This window comes from Zingiber officinale, chromosome 7B, assembly GCF_018446385.1.
Source record: "Zingiber officinale cultivar Zhangliang chromosome 7B, Zo_v1.1, whole genome shotgun sequence".
NCBI lineage: Eukaryota > Viridiplantae > Streptophyta > Magnoliopsida > Zingiberales > Zingiberaceae > Zingiber > Zingiber officinale.
The window spans coordinates 16,106,616-16,123,997 of NC_055999.1; positions in this window are offsets into that span (position 1 = coordinate 16,106,616).

The following is a 17,382-nucleotide window of genomic DNA, read 5'->3' on the forward strand; positions in this document are numbered from 1 at the left end:
CATTGAGAATGAGGCATTAATAATTCTCTCAGTTGATGATGATGAACCTTGGATGGTTGAGGAAGCATTGAGATGTTCAATTAGAGAAAAATAAAAAGTTGCAATAGATGAGAAAATGAAGTTTATAAGAAAGAATTATGTTTAAGATTTAGTCGATCTTCCTTCGGGCCGAAGGGCTATGGGTAATAAGTGGATTCTCAAAATTAAGAGGAAAGCAGATAGATCGATTAATTGATACAAAGCTCGACTAGTTGTAAAAGGATATACTCAAATAGAGTGTATTGATTTTGAAGAGGCATTATCCCCAGTTGTGAATTTGTGTCAATGCATGCCATCCTAGCTATAGTAGTACATTTTGACATGGAATTACATCAAATAGATGCAAAATCAATTTTCCTTAATGGTAATTTTGACGAAGAAATCTATATGGTACAATCAGAAGGTTACATTGCTGAAGGCTAAGAGAATAGGATGTGTAGACTTAAAAAGTCTATATATGAGCTAAAGTAAGTGTCAAGATAATGAAATATAAGATTTAATGAAGTCATTTTGTCTTATAGTTTTGAAATGATCAATGAGGATCATTATGTTTGCCTAAGAAAGGAAAAAAGAAAAATTTGTCATCTTATAATTATATGTTAATTATATGCTAATAGCTTAAAGTGACATAAAGTTTATGATAGCAGTTAAATCATAACTTTGATTACAATTTAACATAATAGATATGAGAGAAATTGAGTACATCTTATGAGTAAAGATCATTTGAGATCGATCAAAAAGACTTTTGGATTTGTCTCAAGAAGCTTATATCACTAAGATACTATAATACTTTAATATGTGAGATTACAACATTGAACAAACACCTGCAGCGAGTGGTAGTGTTCTAAGTAAAAGTATGTATCCTAAGACTCCTGAAGAAATAACCTAAATGGAAAAAAAACATATGTCAGATTACAATATGTTATGTACTCGTGCTAATATAAGCTATATTGTTGTCTTAGTTAGCTATTTCCAGTCAAACCCAGGACCAAGACACTAAAAAGCGATGAAGAGGATATTCAGATATCTCAAAGGTATAATAGATTATTGTCTCTGTTTCTAATGATCAAATATGAGCCTAAAGGGTTAACGGTTACACAAATGCAGATTGGGCAGGAGACCTTGATGATAGGAAATTTGCATCTGCTATACCTTCTTGCTGAATGGTGGCACCATATTATGGAACAACAAGAAACATGTTTGTGTAGTGTCGTCAATAATGGAAGATGAGTATATGGCTTGTGCAGCGGCTATGTAAGAAGTTGTATGGTTGAGAAAGTTCTTGAAGTATCTGAAGATTATGAGGATAGTGGGAGTTCTGTTACAGTATACTGTGACAATCAAGCTGCTATAGCTTTTTCCAAGCATCCCAAATATCACAGCAAAAATAATTATATAGAAATTAAGTATATTTTTTTGTAAGGGAGATTGTTGACAAGAAAAAGATAGTTCTTGAGTATATCCAGACATGTGTTATGTTTGTAGATTCTTTTACTAAGTCATTGACTAAAGAGTCATTTCATGAATATGTGAAGTCTTTTGAGACTTCATAAAATGTAACATATTATAAAATGTTATGATCTATTTAGTACATATATTGTTGTTATATTGTGGATAAAAGTCTCAGTGAATATGTTGACAGTTTGAGATTGGTCCATTCACATTGACAATTATCTTTATTTAGTAATATAAATAGAGATAAGACAATTACTTATGAGACGAATTATGTAGCTGTGAATAGAGACATACTCATAAGTTGGGACCGTCTTGATAATTGTGTCAAGATGAGATCATCTATATATTAATAATGATCAGAGTAAATAAATCCATCATTTACTGAATTTTCTAAAGGTCGGATTGGAATTCATAAGTTGAGTTTATGATTAGACATTAAGTATATTTAGATCAAAATCCGTATGATATTAAATTTTGAGAAAAATATGCACTCTTTATTGGTAAAGAGAAAACATCATAGCATGTGATTTATATCACATGTGTTATGACAACAATAAAGGTAGTAGAAGAATGGATCCTTACTTCTCTACTATGTGAGACCCTTGAGATTATAAGTTAATATCAATTTTACATTAAGTGACTATTTAGCTATTTACTTGAAGTTTTAATCAGTTATGCTACTTTAACATGTATCTTATTGACTATTGATGATTTGATCTATGAAGCATAATTAGAAAAGTGACTGATTAGATGAACATATTCTAGCTAAAAATAACAACAACAACAATCAAGTTTTTTCCCACTGGGTGGGGTAGGATGTATGAATCATTTTACGCCATTGAACTTTATCTCCTACTATATCATCATTTATATTTAAATAAATTTTATTTTGTTTTATTTTTGCTAACTAAATCTTTTTTTGTCTTCCTTTTCCTCATTTGATATGCATGTTTATCATAGTTTCACATCACCTAACTGGAGCATTTTTTGGTCGTCTAAGTACATGTCTGTATCTTCTTAAATATGTCTCTAGAAGTTTTTCCTCAATAGATGCAACTCTGACTTTCTCTATAATGCTCTTATTTCTTATTTTGTCCATCCTCGTATGTCCACACATCCACCTTAATATCCTCATATCTGTAACTCTCATCTTTTGCTCATGTGCTCGATGTTAGGGTCGAAATGTGCTAGGAGGTGGGGGAGAATAGCTCATTGCGCTCGTCGTTGCTTGCTTTTTGATGATGATATGCAGCGGAAAATACAAGAAACAAAAATACAACGCTAACATAAAAGATTTACTTAGTATCCACCTCAAGAAGAGATGACTAATTCAAGGATCCACACACACGAGCACTCTCCACTATGAAAGCACTCATTTATGGTAACTACCGAAAGTGGAGAATGTCAGTGCGGGAAGCATCCGACGATCGAACCTAAGTTTTGATAATGGCAAAGGAATTCAAAGTTAAGATTCCTTGTTATCTAATGTGCTTAAATGAGATTGCAGGAAAGTCCTAACTGCGGTTAGGCAGGTGAAAACCCCTAGGGGGTGGTAACCCTAGGTGGTAAGAAAATCCTAAGAGGCGGTAACCTTAGGTCCTAGGGGGCGGTAAACCTAGGCGGAGGAAAATCCTAAGGGGGGGTAACCTTAGGTCCTGGGGGGTGGTAACCCTAGGTGGAGAAAAATCCTAGGGGGTGGTAACACTAGGTCATAGGGGGTGGTAACCCTAGGCAGAAAGTCCAGTCGGTCTGGAGGACCGGACTGGCACCAGGTAATCTCTCCTGAGGGGAGTAGGTGAGGACGTGTTCCCTGTAGAGGGAACAGTAGGCGTCGGGTCGACCTAGGGTTTCCGGTTGGAAATCCGAAATCAGACCCGGACAGTCCGTTGACAGCCGATATTTCATTTAGTATACCTATTCAATGCTAACTTTGTGTTGTAGGGTATTTTTGGGACTAACGTATCTTGCAGGTACAAAGGAGCAACCTTAAGTCTCGGATGAACAATGTCTGAGGCGCCTCCATGGAGATTGGAGGCGCCTAGGGTGTAAAGGAGTGAAGTTTGCGCACAACACTGCTTGGAGGCGCCTCAAAGGAGCTTGAGGCTCCTCGGACTGCATGGAGGCGCCTCAGACTAGCCATGGAGGCAGCTCAAGCAGGATAAGAGCAGAAATGTTCAGTGCACATCCACGCGGCTGACTCGGCGTCTTTGAGGTGCCTCAATGGGGTTTTGAGGCGCCTCCAGTAGGCTTTATAAGGGGACTCGAGTAGCAGGTTCGATCAATCATCTTCCAAGTAACCTTTGAGCACCAAGTTTCTAACAAGACGTTCCGGACAAGCTACGACAAGCTCCCGACAACCCAGCACTCCGATCTCCTTAATTTTTATTGTCGGTATTACTTAAAATTCTGTTGTACTTAATTCATATCTGTACTTTACGATTTGATAGTGAATTGCCCAAAGTAATCACTCAACGAGCGAGAGCCTTGGAGTAGGAGTCGCCCAAGGCTCCGAACCAAGTAAAACACTTGGGTCTTCTCCGTGTCTATTTTATTTCCGCTGTGCAATTACTCTTTGTTTTACGATTCCGAAATGAGTGAAAGCCATGAGCGCTATTCACCCCCCTCTAGCGCTTCTCGATCCAACAATTGGTATCAGAGCGGGGCCGCTTCGATTTGGTGCAACCACCAATCAAGTAATTTTTTCGTGGTATTTTTCAGTTTTTCAGAGTCGATCGAAATTAGTATAATTACTATATTCCGATCTATTTCTCGTTTGAATCGGTTTTGCTCGAGGCTAGTGCAACACCACTCGAGTTCATTTTTTTTATTCCAGCACTACTAATCCAAGACCAAGTCTTGGAATATATTTTATTGTTTTTGTCGTGCAAGGTATCGATAGCCCAACAAGAGGGTTATAGCACTGTCCGTCCCCTGCTCTTTACCGGAGAGGACTTCGGTTACTGGAAAGGTAGAATGGAGAACTTCCTGAAGATCCAGTTCGAGACATGGATGATCGTCAAGACTGGTTTGGAACTACCAACTGATAAAGACGACAAACATACACCCTGCGAGGACTGGGAACCAGCATTAATCAAGAAGGTGGAGGCAAATGCCAGAGCAACTTGTACCCTCCAGTGTGGACTAACAAAGGAGGAGCTAAACCGCGTTGGTCCATTCTTGAGTGCCAAGGAGCTATGGGAGAAGCTGATCGAGCTTCACGAAGGGACCTCCGATACCAAAGTAAGTAAGCGAGATTTGTTATTCAATAAATTGTATAACTTAAAATGCAGGAAGGTGAGACGGCTAGCCAGCTCCACACCCAAATTCAAGAACTACTAAATGGACTCCATGCGATCGGACAAAAGGTAGATAACCAGGACATCATAAGGTACTCCTTAAACGCCTTTCCGAGTAACACCTTATGGGCATCCATGGTAGATGCCTACAAGGTTTCTAAGGATCTCTCTACTATTAAATTAGATGAGTTGTTTTCTGAGTTTGAGCTTCATGAACAGACTAACTCACGTCCCGCCGAGAAAGGGTTGACTTTGATTGTAGGTACAGGAAGAGCACGCGAGTCAAAATCAAAACGTAAAACCGAACAAGAATCAGAAGAGGAACAAGATTCGGAAGACGATGACGAGCTCACAAGCGAATTCGTCAACCTAATGAAAAAACTCTACAAAAAGGATGTCAAAAGGCCATCCAGACCAAAGAAGCCCAATTAAGCTCAAAGGTCAAATTCGAGGTGGCTTGCTACAGGTGCAATCAAAAGGCACATTAAGGCGAACTGCCCGAACCAAAAGGATCCAAAGAAACCAAGAAGGAAGAAGGCTCTGAAGGCAACTTGGGACGAATCTTCTTCCGAGGAATTCGACGATGAAGAAGTCGAGCAGACAAGCTTCCTCGCATTGACAGCCCGGGACTACACCAGAAGCAAGGACGAATCAGACGCCGAGTCCGAGAGAAACAACGGATCCGCATCCGTTTCCGAAGGGCCAAACCCCTCTGTAAGTAAATGACGTTTGTATAGCTTAATCAATTATTTAATGCATAAAGTAGCTAAGTCGAAAGTTCGAATCAAGTCGCTTCTAAAGGAGGTAACACTCCTTAAAGAAGTGACTAACTCCATAACCTTGATCCAATTCAGACTAGAAATTCAACTCAAGTCCAAAAGCTTGAGGAAGAAAATTCTAATATGAAAACTCAGGTCAAGGATTTGGAGAAGACCCTAGAACGGTTTTCTTTGGGGTCCAAGAACTTTGACCTAATTCTTGGAACTCAAAGAGTCGTTTATAATAGACTGGACTAGGATTTAAATCCAAAAAGAAATATAGATCCTATCTATCCTTAGTCAACAGACCAAATAGTAAACTAGTCCAAGCATGGGTACCTAAGTCCAACTTGGTCAATCAAGTTGGACTTGGTAAATATTGAGTCTCCAAGGATCAAGTACATTACCTTGAAAAACCTTATCAAGGCTATGATCAGGGGGGAGCAAAAAGAAAAACTATTTTAGTAAATAAATAAAAATAATCTTAACAAATAAATAATAAATAAATAAATAAAAATTATCTTAACAAATAAATAATCATTAATGGAGGCTCTAGAATAGCTGGCATCTCCAAAAAAGAATATACCCGACAGGTTAACCGAACGCAACCAACCCGACAGGGTAATTAGGACTAGAATAAAAAGGGCTAAGTTTAACTTGACCCACGGTACTAGTGAAGTATTGGATGATAGTACGTTAGGGAAGCTTAGTCTATGTATGTTTAGGAAGATATGATTTCGACCTAGTGAATTTAACTAAGTGGAACTAATCGAAGCTACCCTTTATGGATCCTAACTAGTTAGACCAAGGTTTTGTATTAAGTTCAGTGGATAGGACTATTTGAAAAACCTCAAAGGCATGGTTACTTTAATGATATCCAAGTGACTCACCATGGCCCAGAAGTTTATCCAAAGAATGTCTATTTGTTGAGCCCAAAGCTAAACCTAAATCTAACATAAAGTTAAACCAAACCCTATAATAAAACAAATTCATCTCACAAAATTATAGGGACCCTTGATTGAAAAATCCAGATTGGGAGAGATGACTAAGGACAAAATTAAATCAAGTTAAAATTAAAATTAAAATTAAATCAAATTAAAATTAAAATTAAATCAAGATTAAAATTAAATCAAGTTAAAATTAAATCAAATCAAGTTCAAGTTAAAATTAAAATTAAATCAAGTTAAAATTAAAATTAAAATTAAAATTAAAATTATATTAACGTAATACTTTTCAAAGTTTAATTAACTTTTCAAATTTTAAAATTTAATTAGATTTTCAAATCTTAATTAACTTAATATTCTTTCAAACTTAATATTCTTTCAAAATTAATTAACTTTTCAAAATTCAATTAACTTAATATTTTTCAAAATTTAATTAACTTTTCAAATTTTAAGTAACTTAATATTTTTCAAAGTTTAATTAACTTTTCAAATTTTAAAATTTAATTAGCTTTTCAAATCTTAATTAACTTAATATTCTTTCAAACTTAATATTTTTCAAAATTAATTAACTTTTCAAAATTTAATTAACTTAAATATTTTTCAAAATTCATTAACTTTTCAAAATTCAATTAACTTAATATTTTTCAAAATTAATTAACTTTTCAAAATTTAATTAAATTAAATATTTTTCAAAATTTAATTAACTTTTCAAAATTCAATTAACTTAAATATTTTTCAAAATTTAATCAACCTAAATATTTTTTTTTAAAAAAAATTAATTAAACTTAATTTTTTAATTAACTTAATACCTAATTATCCTACCAATAACTAAATGAGCCAGTAACTTCACTATCTATTCATCAAAGAGATTCCAATTCAATCACTTTATGTGTAGGAACATAAAAAATTGGATCAATGGATGTTAGATAGTGGATACTCCAGACATATGACTGGAGATAAACTGAAGTTCACAAAGCTCAAATTAAAGAATCTAGGATCTGTTGCATTCGGCAACGACGACAAACTTAAGGTAATCGGAAGAGGTAACTTCGAACTCAATTCCGACTTTATCATTCGAAAAGTATTATTAGTTGAAAATTTTAATTTTAATTTACCCAGTATAAATCAATTATGTGACAGTGGTTATTCAATCAACTTTACCAAATCTGAATGTATAGTTAAAAGTACTGATAATCCTGAAATCATACTTAAGGGCACTAGGAAAGATAATGTCTACACCATTAACCTACCAACATCCTCAATAAAGTGTTTTCTAACACAACAAGAGGAAACTGAGTTGTGGCACAGAAGACTGGGTCACACTCACACTAGACTCATTTCAAAAATGAGTTAAAATTGTCTAGTTGGAGGTTTGCCCAAATTAAAAATTATTGAAAACTCAACCTGTAATGCTTGTCAACAAGGTAAACAAACCAAGTCAAACCATAAGTTAACCAACCTAGATAGAACTACCTCAATACTTAAACTCCTTCACCTAGACTTGTTTGATTCGCATGGAGCCAAGTCACTAAGTAAAAATCAATATTATTTAGTAATAATCGATGATTACTCAAGATTTACTTGGGTAAAATTTATAAAAACTAAAGATGAAACCTATGAAGGATTTAAAATCTTCTGCAAACTAATAGAAAGTGAAAAACACACTAAAATAAAAAGGATTAGAAGTGACCACGAGGGGGGGGGGGGAATTTGAAAATAACAACTTTGCTGAATTTTGTAAAATTAATGGGTATAAACATGAATACTCTTGTCCTATGACCCCCAACAAAATGACCTAATAGAGCGTAAAAATCGAACCCTACAAGAAGCCGCTTGGACTATGTTAAACGAATACAAGCTATCCAACCAATTCTGGGCTGAAACAATAAATACAGCATGTTATATACAAAATAGAATTTTAATTAACAACTCTCATGACAAAACACCCTATGAAATATATTATAATAAAATCCCTAATTTAAATTATTTAAAAGTTTTTGGATGTAAAGTATATATTTTAAACATTAAAGACTATTTAGGAAAATTTTCATCAAAAACAACCATAGGAATATTTTTAGGATATTCAACAACTAGTAGGGCATATAGAGTGTATAATAAGCATACCCTAAAAATTGAAGAAACAATAAATGTAATATTTGATGAAGATAATAAAATAACCACTATAACAAATGAAAATAATATAGAAAATATTAACCCACTAAATACAGGAGATGACGAAATTCAACCTAAACCCAATGAATCTGACGAACCAATCACTAACCCAAACTTAAGACCAACAGGAACAAACACAAATCACCCATCTGACCAAATCTTGGGTGATCCATCTCTAGGAATTAGAATTAGGTCATCCTATAGAAATAGTAGCCAAATAGCCTTGATATATGAAATTGAACCCAAAACTGTAGACAAAGCTCTACCCGATCCAGACTGGACACTAGCAATACAGGAAGAATTAGCCTAATTTGAAAGAAATTAGATTTGGGACTTAGTACCGAAACCCACTGATAAAACTATAATTGATACTAAATGGGGTTTCAAAAATAAACTAAATGATCAAGGTGAAATAGTTAGAAACAAAGCAAGATTAGTAGCTAAAGAGTTTAATCAAGTAGAAGAGCTAGACTATGATGAGACATATGCTCCTGTAGCTAGACTTGAATCTATCAGGATGCTGCTGGCCTATGCAGCACACAAAGGATTCAAGCTCTACCAAATGGATGTAAAATCCGCCTTCCTAAACGGATTTATTAAAAAAGAAGTGTATGTTAGCCAACCCCCTGGATTTGAAGACTTAGAGCATCCAAACTATGTCCTTAGACTAAAAAAGGCCATATATGGACTAAAACAAGCACCTAGGGCCTGGTATGAACGACTGTCTAATTATATTTTAGAAAAAGGATTCCACCAAGGACAAGTAGATCCAACTCTTTTTGTGAAAATCTTAGAAAAAGACATTTTCATAGCTCAAATTTATGTAGATGATATAATATTTGGATCAACAAACTCAAAATTTTTAAAAGAATTTACAAACTTAATGGAAAGTGAGTTTGAAATGAGTTTAGTAGGGGAACTTAACTTTTTCCTAGGTCAACAAATTAAGTAAACAAAGGATGTAATTTACATATACCAAACCAAATATGGCAAGAAATTAATTAAAAAATTTGGCATGGAAAATTTAAAAATTATAAATACACCAATGGCAACTAATATCAATATTGATGTTGACCCAGAAGGAAAACCAGTAGATCCAAAATACTATAGAAGCGTAATAGGCAGCTTACTCTACCTAACAGCAAGTCGACTCTACATACTATTTGCAGTAGGTATGTGCGCAAGATACCAATCCTGTGCAAAAGAGTCACATCTAACATGTGCTAAAAGAATACTTAGATACATTAAGGACACCCTAAATGTAGGATTCTGGTACCCTAGAACCTGCACCTTTGACCTTTTTGGCTATTCTGATTCAGACTATACCGGGTGCAAACTAGATAGAAAAAGCACAAGTGGTAGTTGCTAAATTCTAGGTCAGTGCCTAGTAAGTTGGTCAAGCAGAAAGCAAAACTGCGTTGCTCTATCCACTACAGAAGCTGAATACATAGCCCTAGGAGAATGCGCTTCTCAACTCCTGTGGATGATGCATACACTAAAAGACTATCAACTAGAATATAAAAATACAAAAATTTTATTGATAATATGAGTTCAATTAATCTAACCAAAAATCCAATTCACCACTCTAGAACTAAACACATAGAGGTAAAACACCATTTTGTAAGGGATCATGTACCTAGAGGTGAAATTGTACTTAACCATGTTGAGTCCAAATCTAACCTAGCTGACATTTTCATAAAACCCTTACCTGAACTCGAGTTCAGTACACTTAGAAGACAAGTAGGAATGTGTTGGGTAGAATATATCTTGATTTTCAAATAAATTTCCTACATCTAATTTTAATTTTTTTTTTCAAAAATGGCCTAATCTTAAAATTATCTTTTAAAATTCTAGGAAAAATAATATTTCCAAAAATCCCAATCTTTTTAGTCTTTCAAAATTTGGACTTAGCCCAGAATCTTCCCCTTAGATATCATGCTCCCTTAGCTTCAGCCAGAGCATCTCACAAACATACTAGGCATAACTTGTTTGTGTTTGAAAGGAACTTAGAACAGCGTGAAATGCATAGGGTAAAACCTGAACTCCAGAATGCTTATCTCTGTGCATCATAGTGAGTTTGAGCGTTAAAAACTAACTCTACATTAATGAAGTTAAATGATCCAGTCCTAGTCAAATCTAACTGGATTACTAACTTAACTTGACTAACCAAGTGAAAACTGCTGCCCTCTAGGTATTCAGCCAGTAGCTAAAGGTTAGACAGTTGGTTAAGGATATTAAAATTCCAAACTGACTCAGCTTGCACTTTAGGGCTCTGATACCTTGCTCAACTCTTGCTTGGACATTAGGTTTTACGCTTATTGCTCCTCCGTTGCCTTTAAGGATTTTCAAATTATTAAAAATTTCTTTTTGACTTCTATGGTCATCTTCAAAATTAACTTTTTGAATTTTAAGGTCTCAAGTTAACCCAACTTTTCAGAAGTTTTTAAACTAATTTGAAATTAATGATTTTTAAAAGGCTTTAAAAATTTTCAAAATATGTTTTCAACAAAGCCTTTCAAAATTTCTCTTTTGCAAACTTAGCCTACTATTTTCGAAACTTGCCTTTCGAAAATCGTTTTAAACTACCTTTGCACATACTTTGGCTAAGTTCTTCAAAACTAAGGTAATCTTAAAGTAAAACCTACTAGAAATATTGCTTGGTTAAAAACATAATTTATTGGTTTTAAAAACTTAGGTCTTTCAACTTGTCTCCTTCTTTCTCCAAAAGTTCTTTTTGATATATGGCAAAGAGGGAGAGTAGGACAAATTCAAATTAAGGTTAGGACAAATTCAAATTAAGTATACTAATTTGAATTAAGTGATAAGAAAAACAGAGCTCTCATTAAGGGGGAGCCTTATACACGATGCTTTTAGCTTAAATCATGCTTATAGTTTGCTTATCTTTATTTTGTGCATCTTGTTTTACTTAACTTTGAATCTTTGTTACCATAATCAAAAAGGGGGAGATTGTTGGTGCGGGAAATATCCGACGATCGAACCTAAGTTTTGATAATGGCAAAGGGATTCAAAGTTAAGATTCCTTGTTATCTAATGTGCTTAAATGAGATTGCAGGAAAGTCCTAACTGCGGTTAGACAGGTGAAAACCCCTAGGAGGTGGTAACCCTAGGTCCTAGGGGGTGGTAACCCTAGGTGGTAAGAAAATCCTAAGGGGCGGTAACCTTAGGTCGTAGGGGGCGGTAACCCTAGGTGGAGGAAAATCCTAAGGGGGGTAACCTTAAGTCCTAGGGGGTGGTAACCCTAGGTGGAGAAAAACCCTAGGAGGCGGTAACCCTAGGTCCTAGGGGGTGGTAACCCTAGGCAGAAAGTCCAGTTGGTCTGGAGGACCGGACTGGCACCAGGTAATCTCTCCTGAGGGGAGTAGGTGAGGGCACACTCCCCGTAGAGGAAACAGTAGGCATCGGGTCGACCTAGGGTTTCCGGTTGGAAATCCGAAGTCAAACCCGGACAGTCCGTTGACTGTTGATATTTCATTTAGTATACATATTCAGTGCTAACTTTGTGTTGCAGGATATTTTTGGGACTAACGTATCTTGCAGGTACAAAGGAGCAACCTTAAGCCTCGGATGATCAGTGTCCGAGTTGCCTCCATGGAGCTTGGAGGCGCCTCGGGTGTAAAGGAGTGAAGTCTGTGCACAACACTGCTTGGATGCGCCTCAAAGGAGCTTGACGCGCCTCAGACTGCATGGAGGCGCCTCAGACTGGCCATGGAGGCGCCTCAAGCAGGATAAGAGCAGAAATGTTCAGCGCACATCCACGCGATTGACTCGGCGACTTTGAGGCGCCTCAATGGGGTTTTGAGGCGCCTCCAGTAGGCTTTATAAGGGGGCTCGAGCAGCAGGTTCGATCAATCATCTTCCAAATAACCTTCGAGCACCGAGCTGCTAACGAGACGTTCCGGACAAGCTACGACAAGCTCCCGACAACCCAGCACTCCGATCTCCTTAATTTTTGTTATCGGTATTACTTAAAATTCTGTTGTACTTAATTCACATCTGTACTTTATGATTTGATAGTGAATTGCCCAAAGTAATCGCTCAACGAGCGAGGGCCTTGGAGTAGGAGTCGCCCAAGGCTCCAAACCAAGTAAAAACACTTGGGTCTTCTCCGTGTCTGTTTTATTTCCGCTGTGCAATTACTCTTTGTTTTACGATTTCGAAACGAGTGAAAGCCACGAGCGCTATTCACCCCCCCTCTAGCGCTTCTCGATCCAACAGAGAAGCCTTACAACACTCTCAGTACAAGAAGAAAGAAAGGGAAGCGAATACAAGTAAGATCTTACAAGATTTACAGCATCAAACCCTAACCCTAGCTTCTTCTTCTTGTGTTGAATGCCTCTTGATCTTGGAAGGATAGCAACCCTTGCTCCAACAATGCTTCAAGAACTAGCATGAGTCTTTGTGGAGAAGTCGCTATGATCACGTGAAGAGGAATCGAAGATCTCTATTGAAGAAGACATTCACAACTGCTTTATCGCGACTCAACGGTCGAATCTCAATCGATTGAATTGCTCTCAATCGATTGGGGAGGCTTTGAATCGATCAGTTGATCAATTCAGAGTGCCTCTGTGCTCTCTAGAAATCGCCTGAATCGATTGCCCGATCGAGTCAAGGTCTATCGCGATTTTTCAGCCTCCCAATCAATTAGCCGATCGATTGGAGGCTCCCAATCAATCGGGTGATCGATTAGGAGAAGTTCTATGCAACGACGATTCCCTCCCAATTGATCTACTGATCGATTGGGAGGAAGTGTTGTCACGGGACTCACCAATCGATTGGGCATGAGTCAATCGATCGGTTGATCGATTGGGCATGAGTCACTCGCTAGGACTTCCCATCTGCTTGGTTTCACTCACCAGGACTTCCCTTTTGCCTAGCTTCACTCACTAGGACTTTCCATCTGCCTTGCTTCACTCGCCAAGACTTTTGCCTAGCTTCACTCACTAGGGTTTCCCATCTGCTGTGCTTCACTCACCAGGACTTTCTATCTGTCTAGCTTCATTCGCCAGGACTTTCACCTAGCTTCACTCACTAGGATTTCCCATCTGCCTAGCTTCACTCACCAGAACTTTCCATCTGTCTGGCTTCACTCACCAGGACTTTCACCTAGCTTCACTCACTAGGATTTCCCATCTGCCTGACTTTACTCACCAGGACTTTCACAGTCAAGTATTCGATCAACCCTGACCTACTTGACTCTTCTTCACACTCAAACTGGTCAAACCCTAACCAGAGGGGAATTGCTCCAGCAATCTCCCCAATCGGATGATTGCACCTGCAATCTCCACGTATTGTCAGTCTCCATGTATTGTCAAATATCGAAACCTAAATAACAAGACTCAAACTTGAGTCAACTCAAGCTTAGTCAACCTGGTCAACCTTGACCCAAGGGATATTGCACCAACAATCTCCCCCTTTTGATGTTTGACAATACCTTTAAGTTAGGCTAGTCCCATAGCCTCAACATCCTTTCCTGCCAAAGTATGAATAAGGGTTTTCTTCATTCTCCCCCTTTATTAGAGGGCAAACTCCCTCTTTAGGTAATGAAGGTCTAACTTAAACCCTACATTCTCCCATATTAGCACATATTAAAAAGAACTCTCCCCCTGAAGAGTTACTCACCGTTGTTCACAACTTCACTCATTGTTCATAACACCATAATGAAAGTTCTATACCCTCTATTATCTTCAACGCTCACCCTTGAGCGTTAACCAATCCAACAATGAAAGTCTCATTCCCTTCACTGTATGAAATGCTCACCCTGGAGTATTATTCCACGTTATGATGCTCATCCTAGAGCATCCATAACCCCACAATGAAGATATACACTCTCCATTATTTTTCAACGCTCAACCTTGAGCATTGTTTTTCTAAACGAAGGTTTAACCACCTTCAATGATTTTGGAAAATAAATTTTCATGTCCTTAAAGAGTAACTCCCCCTAAAGACATGTCCACAACTTCTGTCATTGCACCAACAATGACTTAGAATCCCTAAATCTTTAGGAACCCCAAAATCTGAAGCTTTGAGGTTCAAAAATTCAAAATTGAAGCCAAACCTCAAACTAAACCTCTACCTAGTCTCCCTTAACCAATCCATCCATGTTTCATCATGAAAACTTTCCCTAAATGTGTACAAATGTGTGTTGAGGAGTTAGGAATGGTTACCTAGACTAAAATTAATTTAAAATGCTGAAATTAAGCTTTCCCAGCTAAAATCAGCATTCCCAATCGATTGGGGTTGGGTCCCAATCGATTGAACTTGATTCAATCGATCCATAGATTGATTCAAGCAGTGTGGATTGATCTAGCGAACTTCTGCTCGCGATAACAGCCTTCTCAATCGATCACCTGATCGATTGAGGCACTCCAATTGATCGGGTGATCGATTGGAGCACTGAAATTCTAAAATTTCATTTCAGTGAATTTCATAAACTCCCCAAATATTCTACAAAATTCTAAAAATTATAAAAATTGTTGTAGACATAATTTAGGGTATATACTATCAAGGAAAAATAGTTTTCTAAGAAAATATTTCCTATTTTCAAAGATTGACACAAACTTGAAATCTTGTAAAAATTTTAGTGTTTTCTTCTATAGTTTGTGTCTAACTTTTCAATGATGATTACTATCAAAAGATAGTCTTCACCAAGGTTTTCCAAAAGCATTTTAAAATTATTTTAAAAAACCAATATCCTACCATGTTCTTTGGGCTCAATGCACATGACTTGTACATTATCTTTCCCAATGATTGGAATACACATAACTATATGTTTTGATGAAACTAAAACTCAACTAGATGCACTAAATCAACATCTTTCCAACTTGGCATTTCTTATCCTTTTATCAAATGTGCCAATTTAAATTAAGTCCAATTCCTCAAATTTTTGACACATTTTACTCTTCCAAAGAGTAAACAAATGATCCATTTCATTTTCAAAGGTTAACAATAACCTCGAAAATGCTCTATGAGTGTCAACATCATCAAAGTTGGGTTAACTACCCTTCCAATTTGAGTTGACACTCTCTAACCCATCTAAGGGTTAGAGAAAATACTCCTAGAAACCCAAAACCTATTGGTACTCCTTGGATGCTCTAGATACTCACTAGGGATAACTTCCCTAGATACATTCCTAATGACTTTTTTAGGCTCCTTAGAAGCCTTGATCACTTCCTCTACGTCAACTCTAAGGGTATCTTCCCTTGTGACTTTCTTGGTAACTTTCTTAGACTTTTTAGAAGTCTTAGTCACATTCGTTGTTACAAAGATACTCCTAGGGATAACTTCCCTTGTATCCTTGATTTGACCCTTAGACCTAGAGTTGGTTCCATAGTTATATGAAACTCTATGGTAAAAAGTAGCATTCCTCTTAGACTTAGGTTTGTATCCTAAACTTCTATGGCCATTGGATGACTTTTGTACTCCTAGACCTAGATTTTTCTCATTTTGCCCTTTTAAGATATTTTTCATCCTTTTTAGGGTCTTTTCCATTTTATCAAGTCTTGATCTCAAGACTTGATTTTCTTTCCATAAATCCCTAGATTTTGGTTTTTCATTGTGTCCTTGAGCATTTTTATTTTTAGGTTTATAACTAAAATCTGTAGAGTTCTTGCTTAAATTTTTATCTACCTTCCTAACCTTAGGTATGGTAGTTTTATCATGAAGAGCTACATGTTTTTCCTTAATGTTATCATGTTTTCTATTTTTATGGTAAATGACATTAAAATGATAAAAATTGGAACTAACATGCTTTTTATCATTTTTCAAAGGAATAGGTTCAATAAATGATACCTTGGGTTTTACCTTGGAAGCTCCCCCTTGACTTGTGCTTCCTCCTTTGACTTTGACCGCTTTTTCCCCCTTTGGACATTGACTCCGATAATGTCCTTTTTGATGACATGAGAAGCACACAATGTGCTCCTTGCTCTTTTTTGTTGTGGGGACGGTCTCTTTGGGCTTCTCCTTGCTCTTAGGTGCCACTTGACCCTTCTTCTTGTCCAATTTAGGGCATTTACTCTTGTAGTGCCTATGTTCCCTACACTCAAAACATATAATATGATTTTTATTTTTAATTGAAATATTTTTACCTTCGCATGTAGGGATGACACTTGATCCTCCATTTGATTCTCTTGATTTTTGGAGGATGCATCATCTTCTTCTCCGTTTGACCCGGATGTATAAGGTTCTCCTTCTTCTTAATCCGGTGTCAACGAAGGTCGCTCCCCCTCAATCCTAAAGGTGGAGGCTTCTTCATCTTCATCTTGTATATGGGACAAGAAGTATGTTCTCTCCTTGCCCTTTTCATTGCATTCCTTTGAAAATGAGGCTTCTTGGACTTCTTCTTCGGAAGTTGATCATCTCTCAACTTCGGAGTCCTCTTGCTCTTGATCTTGATCCACTGAGTCTCCCTCTTTGGATTCTTCTTGATTTGGTATAGTGGAGGGGATCTCATGAATCTTTGCTAATTTTCTTCAAAGCTCCTTGGCATCCTTGAATTCTCCAACTTGAGCCAAAATATTGCTTGGTAACAAATTGACCAATAGCTTGGTCACTTTGTCATTTGCCTCGCTCCTTTAAATTTGCTCTTGGCTCCATTTGCTCTTCTTGAGAATTTTACCCTTTGAATTTGTTGGAGCTTCAAAGCCTTCCATTAGAGCAAACCATTACTCTATCTTCATTATAAGAAAATTTTCGATCCTT